This window comes from Panicum virgatum, chromosome 2K (assembly GCF_016808335.1).
Source record: "Panicum virgatum strain AP13 chromosome 2K, P.virgatum_v5, whole genome shotgun sequence".
In the NCBI taxonomy this organism is placed as follows: domain Eukaryota; kingdom Viridiplantae; phylum Streptophyta; class Magnoliopsida; order Poales; family Poaceae; genus Panicum; species Panicum virgatum.
The window spans coordinates 44882647-44892181 of NC_053137.1; the positions used below are offsets into that span (position 1 = coordinate 44882647).

At 41.0% G+C, this 9535-nt stretch overlaps 1 long non-coding RNA gene across 1 annotated transcript; it reads right to left on the reverse strand.

Moving 5' to 3' along the window:
* Nucleotides 1–733: 733 nt before the first annotated feature.
* LOC120695649 lies at nucleotides 734–5849 on the reverse strand. The gene is made up of 5 exons (XR_005683768.1): nucleotides 5548–5849; nucleotides 5381–5464; nucleotides 4742–4795; nucleotides 1295–4301; nucleotides 734–1201 (listed from the first exon to the last, which is right to left on the reverse strand). It is a non-coding gene; the product is annotated as an uncharacterized LOC120695649 (long non-coding RNA).
* Between the last annotated feature and the right edge of the window lie 3686 nt (nucleotides 5850–9535).

Below are 9535 nucleotides of genomic sequence, written 5' to 3' on the forward strand. Positions count from 1 at the left end.
AGAACAACAGCAGTGCCACCTCTAACATGGCTGCACAATCTGGCCAAGCACCGGTCAGTCAAGCAAACGCAATGGTAATTACATGTTTTCCCTCTAACATTATATCCTTTGTTATTAGATGGCCAGTAACATGACCTTTTCTATTCCCAGGTTCCATTACAAATTTCTCAGCAAAGTCACACAAGTGGGCTGAAGAGGAAGGCTCCTGCTGCTACTAGTGCTAAAAAGGCTTCTAAGGGTAAAAAGATTTGTTCTAAGCCAGGAATTATGTACTCAGATGGGACAGCATCTACAAAACAAAAAGTTAGAGGAAGTGCATCTCAAAGGATTATCACAACTACTGCTCAAGGAAGGGTGGCAACTATACCCGGAGGAAGTGCATCTGTCAATTTAGAAGCCCATGTGCCATCGTCACTAGTTAGAGCAAAGGTGTCCATTCAAGTCACATCTGGGACTGCAAGTGCACAGGCTAAGGCGCAGGAACCAGCCAGGATATTATCTAGCTTCAATCAGACACAGTGATATTATTCCCTAGGATTATTATCTAGCAAGTCCTGTCCTATTTTGTACTACTTGATCATGTACTCAGCCATATGTCTGGCTTGAACCTGAAACTATATATGCCACCTATGCAACCTATCTATGTAATATGCCAAACGTGGCTTTCTGGTACTCCAATGCTATGCATCCAGTTCTATTCAGTGCTCATTAAATAGATTGGTCATGAGACAGATTTGAAACAAGAAAAGGATTTCCATTCATAAACAGAACATACATTACATTGCTCGAACTGATCTACGTCACCGATGCTGGAACTAACTTGGTTGGAATTGCCATTACATTACACTGAAACTGATGTACTTCACAAAGTCCTAATCAACATTCCAACACAAACACAAATACATGTTAAAATTGTTATCCTTAGTACAACCCTTTCTTTGTCAAATCTCCTGAGCCTTTCACCAAGTGCAGCTAACTCAGCATCTTTTTCAGCTAATTTCAGACGCAAGGCCTGCTCTACTTGTCTTCCCTGGAAAAGCATTTGGTCCAACTCTGCCCTTGTATCAGCAATTGAATCTGTCAAATGTAAATTCTCCCTTCTCAATGCCCAGATCTTGTCCCTCATATCAATCAACAATTCCTTCAACCATTCGCAACGGGTGACGCCATCGTGCCACTCCCAGAATGTGCAGCCACCATCCTACAGAAACACAACGGGATGAACCTACCCATCTAGATGCAAATCAAGAACAAGCTCAAAATGCCAAAAACATGGACGAAAGGGAAAACCAACCCGGCGCCTCATGCATGTGTAGTATCTCCTTCCGGGGTTATCACTGCTCCAAGAAATCCATCTTGGCGCCTTCCGCTTGCAATGACAGTACACGAGCGGCTCGTACTCCAGTGGGCGCACCCTGTAAGCAACGGGTGACGAATGGACGCCTTCTTCTCCGGTGCCGTGGGCTGCTGAAGCACTTGAACGGAAGGAACTCCCAGTACTCGAGCTCGCCATCTTCCTACACGCCTAGGGTTCCAGCCGCAAGGGATTTGGGGAAGGAAGAGGATAGAAGAGAGAGCGACTGGAGGGAGGCCCGGGTGCGGCTATTTGGTCGGGGGAGAGCCGCGCTGGCAGCCAGCGTGGCCAAAACCACGGTGTGGGGAGGAAACAGGGGCGGCTGGCTGGTTTCGGGAGGTCGGGGTTGAGATCCAGCCGGTTTCATACAATAGGGTTGAAACCTGGACTTTTTGAAGAGATTAGGGGTGTAATCTGGACTTCCTCCTTTCTTCTACTATCTCTTCTCTTCTCTTCTCTGCTACTAAAAAAAGTCTAAGGGTCACTTTTTTTGTTTTCATATTTTTGGCCGTATGATCGCCCTTTCTCATCGCTCAACGATGGCAGACCCTCCGATGTACGCTCAGCGGGATCGCACAGCACCATCCTCCATCTTTGTCAGCGCCACCGCCCTTCCGCTCCTCATCCTCCGCTTGCGCCGCCTCCCCTGTGCTCCCCCTTCTCTCCGCCTCCCCCATGCCGTCCCCTCCTCTCCGTCCGCACGGCCCTCCCCTCCTCCCACGAATCCACGCCGCGATCTAGATCGCCGCCACGCGGCCGCCTCGGGACGCCGCCACCACCTCCACGCCCGTGTCTGGAGCGCCTGCCGCAACTCCAGCGCCTCCCCCAACTTCAGCGTCGTCGCGCCGTCTCGGGCGCCGCCGCTGCCGCCTCTACGCCAGCGTCTGGAGCACCTCCCCCAACTCCAGTGCCTCCCCTATGGACCGGCGCTACCCCGCGGACTGAGGCCGCCCCCAACTCTGGCGCCTCCACCGCAGACCAGTGACTCCGCCACGGACGGCGCAAGCCCGCTGCGCCGCCGACTCCACGCCTGCGTCCAGATCCCCCATTCCGGCTCCTCCCCCACGGCATGGGTCAAGACTCCCTCTCCTCCGATCTGTTTTGTTGGTAAGGCATGTATCTAATTGACTGATTTACTTGATGTCTTCGTTTGTTCAATTGTTTAATTTGTTGGCTAATTTATGAATTAGGAAGTATTATGATGCTTCAAAGTAAACGTGGATGCAAAGGCATATTTTAGTTCTTAGCTTCTTGTGTAATTATCTGGATCAATTCTAGAAATGTAATTCTTGTCATTGCAGCAGAAATGCAAGCTGCTTAGTGCATGATTGACGTTTGCTTGATGACCCTTTGACTCTCGAATGCAACTCTATAAGCATTGCAAAAATGCAAATTTCTATACTTACCATGGTTCAGACTGTGTGCAATTTATTGGTTCAACAGATGTGCTTGTAGTTGAAAAGAAATTGAACAATGAATTTAACTTCTTCATACGGTACTGTAAAGCACTCGGGCCTTTGAAAGAATAAGAAATAAGAAAGGCGGAAAGGACTAAAGGAGAGCAGGAAATTGCCACAGCAACTGAGCTCGTGAGGTGGCCCACTTTTTTTGTTTTACCAAGGTCTTCGCTGGCCTTTTGCTATGCACCACTGTAAATCTAAAGCAACATGATAGTTATTTCGTTCAGTGCCTGCCAAATTCCTGGTTGCTTGATTGAGAATTAATTTATATTTTTCTTTTTGTGAGTTTCCAATTTGATACTCTAGACCTGTATTGTTTTGAGTTTTTTAGTGCCTAGGATTCAAGGTAGTAAATGTTTCTAGAAGGTAGAAGCTATCACATGCCTATAGCTGAACAAGAAGAATTGATGCCAGTGGCTCAGTGCAATGATCAATGTTGAGATAGGGTATTTTCATTTGATTTGCATTACTAAATGTGGCATAGCGTTAGCTCTTAGCAGAGGCATTATTAAACAACTATAATGCTAAGATGATATTTAGTTAAATGCATGTGTGTCATGTTATGCAGATCTCTTGACTACAAGTGTATCTTTTTTTATATATGGTCGACATAGGTAATTCAACCACTGAATCTCACTGACAAGATAAAAAAGGTATAACATTGTCGTCTGCATTTTACTCATCTTTTCCTTTTGGTGCAAATATCGTTATTTCTCCGTCATGCTTAAGTCATTTTCATGTTTTTCTTTGTTTATGTGTCCAAAAGGTAACTGTGTGTACTAGGATCCAAATAAGTGAGTAAACATAAGTCTTTTTTCATATAGTTGAGGCACAATTGTTGCCATGTAGCCAAGTAAGGGTGCTTTACATGATTCTTTTTCATTTTTCAAAAAATAGCTGTTATTTTGTTCAAATTTTGTATGTTATGATGTTTTGGTGGTTTGCTCAGCAGCATGAGATAGGATTAAAATTCAATGCTCCTTGTCTGTCGAATATAATTCTCTTTTGTCACGACACAACTTGTGTCATCTAAATCATCGCAAGCCAATATGCTTTTTGGTGGTCATTCAACTAATGGAGGTGACATCAATTCATGAAGACGTATTCAAATAAAGGTACTGGAACATGAAGTTAGCTGTAACGCCCCAAGTAATGACATACTTGGAGGTTACTATTAAAAACATTAAATTGCACTAAATATTAAAAATTCTAATAAATTTTGGCAGAGTCTCCTTTGTAAACTCTAACATCCGAGGCACATAAGATATAAATATAGCAAAGTGAATAGAAAGATAGTAAATAAACTTGCTCATCAACCAACACAACCAAATAAATAAATTTTAAGCGACAACCAAATGACCATGCAACAATCCTTAACATCAAAAGAATTATTCAGCCTAGGGATTTGTTTAATGAATGGCAAAGGTGTGTGTATGCTCATCGTGAAGTGGCTACTCCCATCCCATACAAACTTGATTAGCGAGTACCTAAAAACCAAATAAAACACAAGAGTAAGTAGAAATACTCAGCAAGCACAATTCGGAATCAGAAGAACAACTGCAAGTACTTGAACAACGGAAATCTAGATTCATGGAACAACAATGAAATAGTAGTTTCCGTCTGAAACGGACGTCGCCTGAAACTTTCTTAGCATTACCGGTAAAGCCGAATAAGTGGGGCTAGCACTTATTCACAGGAACCTGAACATAAGAACCAAATTACACAACCGGTATTTATACAAACCCCCGGCACTTGAATGATATGAAAGGCAACGCTCGAATCTTGAACATTTGATAGAACCAGAAAATTATGACATGAAGTTTAAAGAAATTGACATATGAAATAAAGATGTTGAAAAAACATTGCTCAAGGGCGACAAGAAAGTCACAACATAATCACGCATCAAGAGGTTCGTCATTGCACTTACCTTAACCTTGTTGAGAACTCGGCGCCACACGCTCGCCGCTAGAATTTATCGAACCTGTGGAATAAATCTCTCAGGAACTAGTTCATATCGACCAAAAGCCTATATACTCGAAGAAATCCGGAGTTAGAAGCCTAAAACGTTAACTCTCACCAGTTCTGAAAATTCGACCAATTTTTTGAGTTACTCGCTGTTTGGCCCATAACTTTTGATTCGCTTAACCAAAAGTAGTAAATAAATACATCTTGAACATCTACAGAAAAATTTCTACAACTTTCGTTACAGCGCCCAGGGGAGATTCGGCCTCTAAATAAGTCAAAAAATACATAAACAGTTTCTGCGCACAATTTTTCTAAAGGGAACAGCGATCCAGTTCCGATGATATCTCCTAAACCGCTAATCGGAATTGAATGAAACCAGCTCCATTGGAAAGATATTGACGAAATCTACAACTTTCATTGTTCGAGCAGGATCAAATTCCGTACCAATTAATGCCAGAAATTCATCGAATAAATCAGCCTAATAGATTTGACATAACCATAATCGAATTGTCAGTTAATTGAATCCCTAACCCAAACAATCCTTGCGTCCATGTTTTAAACAGAGGCGAACAAGCTTAGGAGTAATTAAACAATTTCTAACCTTTCTCTTGTTATCCTCTTGCACGTTCCCTCTCTCCCTGCCTTGCATCAGCGACAACCACCAGCGCCAATCTCCCTCTGCCCCCTTCGCTTGATTAAACGGCGGTGGATTAGCCACCAGCACCATGGAACCACAAACTGTTGCCGTACATCAAGGGTTGCACTTACCAGTACAGTGCTACGGCAATAGTGAGCAGCAACAACCACTCATGATGCAGCAGATTGGGATGGCGTGGTGGAGGGGAGACCGCGGCGGAGATGAGAAAGAAAGCAGCGGCGCTAGGAGGAAGAGGCAGCGTGGAACAGATGAGAGGAGTCGGCGGCGGAACAAGAGCAGGAAAAGAAAAGGACTCGGCACATTAAGATGTCGAGAGAGAGAAACCTAATGTATATCCAATGGTCCAGATTCATCGGCTCGCCACCAATTTACCAGTTATCCAAACTTGGCATGTGCGTAGTAAAATGGATTCATTTCGACGAGCTCTACACAGCCACAGTCTCCGATCGTTCATACCCTCAACGATTCAAAAAGTCAAGTTTTAGTCAACTCCCTAATCTTTAAAAAAGAAATAAATAAAATAAAAATTTTATGAGAATATTTGGAATATTACATTAGCTAGACTTCTTGCAGAGTGGAACATCTTGCAGAGTCGAACAATACAATACCAGACACGAGATATATCTTTCAAAGAAGAATGCTTTTTTCGAATAAGCCAATTGATTTGGGACCCTTCGGATCCATTCTTTTTCATATTCAAAGTCAGGCCTTTGTCTCTGTGTTTTCACGTCGAGAATTCTTTGCAGATGAAGATGAAGAGATGGCAAAGCGGCTTAGTACCAGTACCTGGAGAAAAAAGCCTCCTAAATATATGGCTAGCAACTGGTTCACCAGGAGTACGCAAGAAAGGCAAAAGCACTACGAATTATTGATTTAGGAATGGAAATGGGCTAGAACCCTGGGTTCTTACTTATATAATTAATGGTCTTTTCATTCTAATACTCTATCCGAGAGTTCTCAGTATTTAGCAAAGCTGTTCCTATCTAACGGAAGGCTCCTGGATCAAATGACAAAGACATTGTTTGTGGAGAAAGAGGTGGCTTTTCCCGGATGAGATTATCCGTGCGGGTCAAAACATGTTAAAATTGACACATATTTCCATATGTTTCATGTATTGCGTTGAAATTCTTTTCAGTTCTTGTAGCAACGCTAGGGCATAGACCTAGTAGACTATGTATATCGTGTTTTATCCCCCTTTTTTTTGGAACTTACTCTTTCATTGCCTAGGTAGAGGCTCTAGTAGCATTTGCTTCTCAACCTTACACAAACCTTGAATGCCAACTACTAACAACTTGCTGCGCCAACCAGATGCATGCAAGTATTTTATCTTTGCCAGTACCACACCACTCTATTTCAGTTTACTGGCCGTGTTTTGATGGCTCCTGAAAAAAATTTCATGAAAATTTTTCGGCTCTTTGACCACTAATTAGGGGTATTAAAAAAAGTTTAATTACAAAACCACCTCCACAACTATGGTACTGTAGCAGCTGTTGTAGCTAATGAGGCATTTGACGTACGATCTGAGGATGATTTGGTGCGGTTACTGTAGCAACTCTGTAGCCAATCATGATGAAACTTAGCTCATTAGATTCGTCTCGAAAGTTACACACATTCGTAAAAAAGTTTCGCAAATAAATTTCGGTTAGTACTCCGTGCATGTATTCGTCTTTTTGTGAAAAAAATTTCGGGGTATGAACAAAACACGACTACTATCTCATACATGATCCTCAAGGACATGAAAATTGATTCGTTTGACTAGTAGAGTTTTTTTTTAGATTAAAGACATGTTGAGTTGTTGACATTGTGGCTATACATTTGGGCTAAATGGCTAGCACGCCTGGCTTGGGCTGGCGTTGCACCACCGCCGCGACTATATGTTGCGCGTGCGACAACTTCGATGACCATCGCCTGAAGAAAGTCAACAGGGTGATTTGGCCCAATAGGATAATTTCGGCCCAAAGGCATGGAAAGCTGGTTAGCCCGTGAGTGTATGCAGATGAGGAGCAGGCTTGAAGGCTGCTCTGCAGTGCTGTTGCTGTTGCATGCTAAGCTCTTATAGACGAGTATTTTTCTTTTTCCTTTTTATTTCTTTTCTTCTCTTTTATTTTCTTCTTCTTTTTCTTCTTATTAATTTTCTTACAATTTTCTTCTGGACATATGCGACTGTTCTTCATGTTGAATAATTTATTCATAATTTGAAGTCTTTTATGGATCAAAATTTTCATGATGTTGAATTATTTTTTTGTTTTTGTAGAATAAGTGCCTTTTTTACTTCTCTTCTCTTTTATTTTTCTTTTATTTTTATGTTTATTCATTTTTTTACAATTTTTTGATATATCTGCAAGCATGCATGCACTGGTACGTTCTTCTCATTTTTCACTCTCCACGTATTCTGATAACACCTATCTTTGCAACATTCTTTTCTTTTATGCACGGACACATGTTTGAAGCTTTTTTCCTCTATATACATGCATGGTGCATGATGCTTTTTGTCTATATGTGCATGGTGGTGCAGTGCTAGTACGCACCTTTTTTTTATCCTTTTTCTTCCTACTTTTATTTTTCTTTTTTGATGAAACTATTCAATGATAATTTTTTCTCTGCTTGAAAACTATATCTTTCTTTTTATTTGATTTCTAATTATTTATTCTTAAAATTTTTCTACTTTAGATATATAGTAATTGTTTTATATATTTATAATCTGATAATTCATATCTATTCATTTATACATTCGTGAGTGATGTCAATACATTAATACTTGATATTTTTCTTTTTACTAATATTCTTTATCTTTATTTCATTTTGTTTTTAATTCCTATCTATTTGTCCATATTTAAAAAGGTTTATGCCTAATGTACACCAATTTATTTGCATTCTGGACTCATTAGTCAGTGTACGAAACAATCTAGCTATATACTAACTTGTTCAGCTCATGTTGATATTCTATTTGCATAAAAATTAATTTATTTGCCCGGTGGATACATTGCTAAAATTATTTATCTGCGTGTAACTAATTCGTTCGCAATGTCAAATTATTTGTTTGTTTTGTAGATTAAATTGTCTGGACATGTTGGCTCATTTGTTCGCGATATTTATTTTTATTATTTATTCTATACAAACAAATGTTCGTGATGTTTAATGTTTTGTTCGTTGTAAATTATTATTTGTTCGGTGTGTTTATGTTTTTGTTCGTAAAAATAATTATTTGTTTATGTTGTTAAAATTTTTGTTCCCAGTATCTGAAATTAATGATTTAGTATTAAAAATATTTTTAAAAAATGTCATGCAAATATAGGCAAATGTGGTCTTGTTTTGAAGATCTCATCGCAAGAAACTCAATAGTGCAATCGAAATTTAATTTTGATTCTCAGTTTAGAGTCTATAACTTTTTTTAGTCTTGCAGTTTATATGCATGCATGATGACATCATCAATTCTGTCTTTACCTTCCAGGCAAACATGCAACCTCTCTCCATCCCATTCCCACAGTTAAGAAAATATTGTGTAAAGATCGCACTTCTAATTAATTCTTCTAACAAAACCAGACACTCTTTAGGTATGTCTAAATAGTAATGTATATTGGGCTAGAAAGTGGCCCACCACACGTGACTGCTTCAGGTGATGGTGTGATATCCGGGATTTTTTCTTTTTTATATTTTTTAAAAAATTAAAATTTCAAAAATATATGTCGGTTTTGGAAAAATTCAAAAATATACCCCGGTCGCCCTATGGGGGGCGACAGGGCTCAAATGTAATTTTTTTTTCTTCAAATTTGCAATGAAGTCACTGGAGAAAAAAAAAAGAGGGGGCCTGTCGCCCCCCCCCCCCCCAACGGGCGACAGGCCCCTGTCGCCCACCCCAGGGGCGACGGGCCAGTGGGGGCCGGTCGCCCCTCCTGCGGGCGACAGGGGGTCCTGTCGCCCCCCCCCCCCACGGGCGACCGGGTCAGCCCGCCTATATAAGGCCTCCCCCTCATTCCCTCCTCTCATTTGACCTCAAAAAATCCAGAAAATAGAGAGGGGTGAGAAGAAGGGAAGCAGCGAAGCTCTGCCGAATTCCGCACTTGTGATCTACCGGTAACTTTCGTATAAATTCGTTGA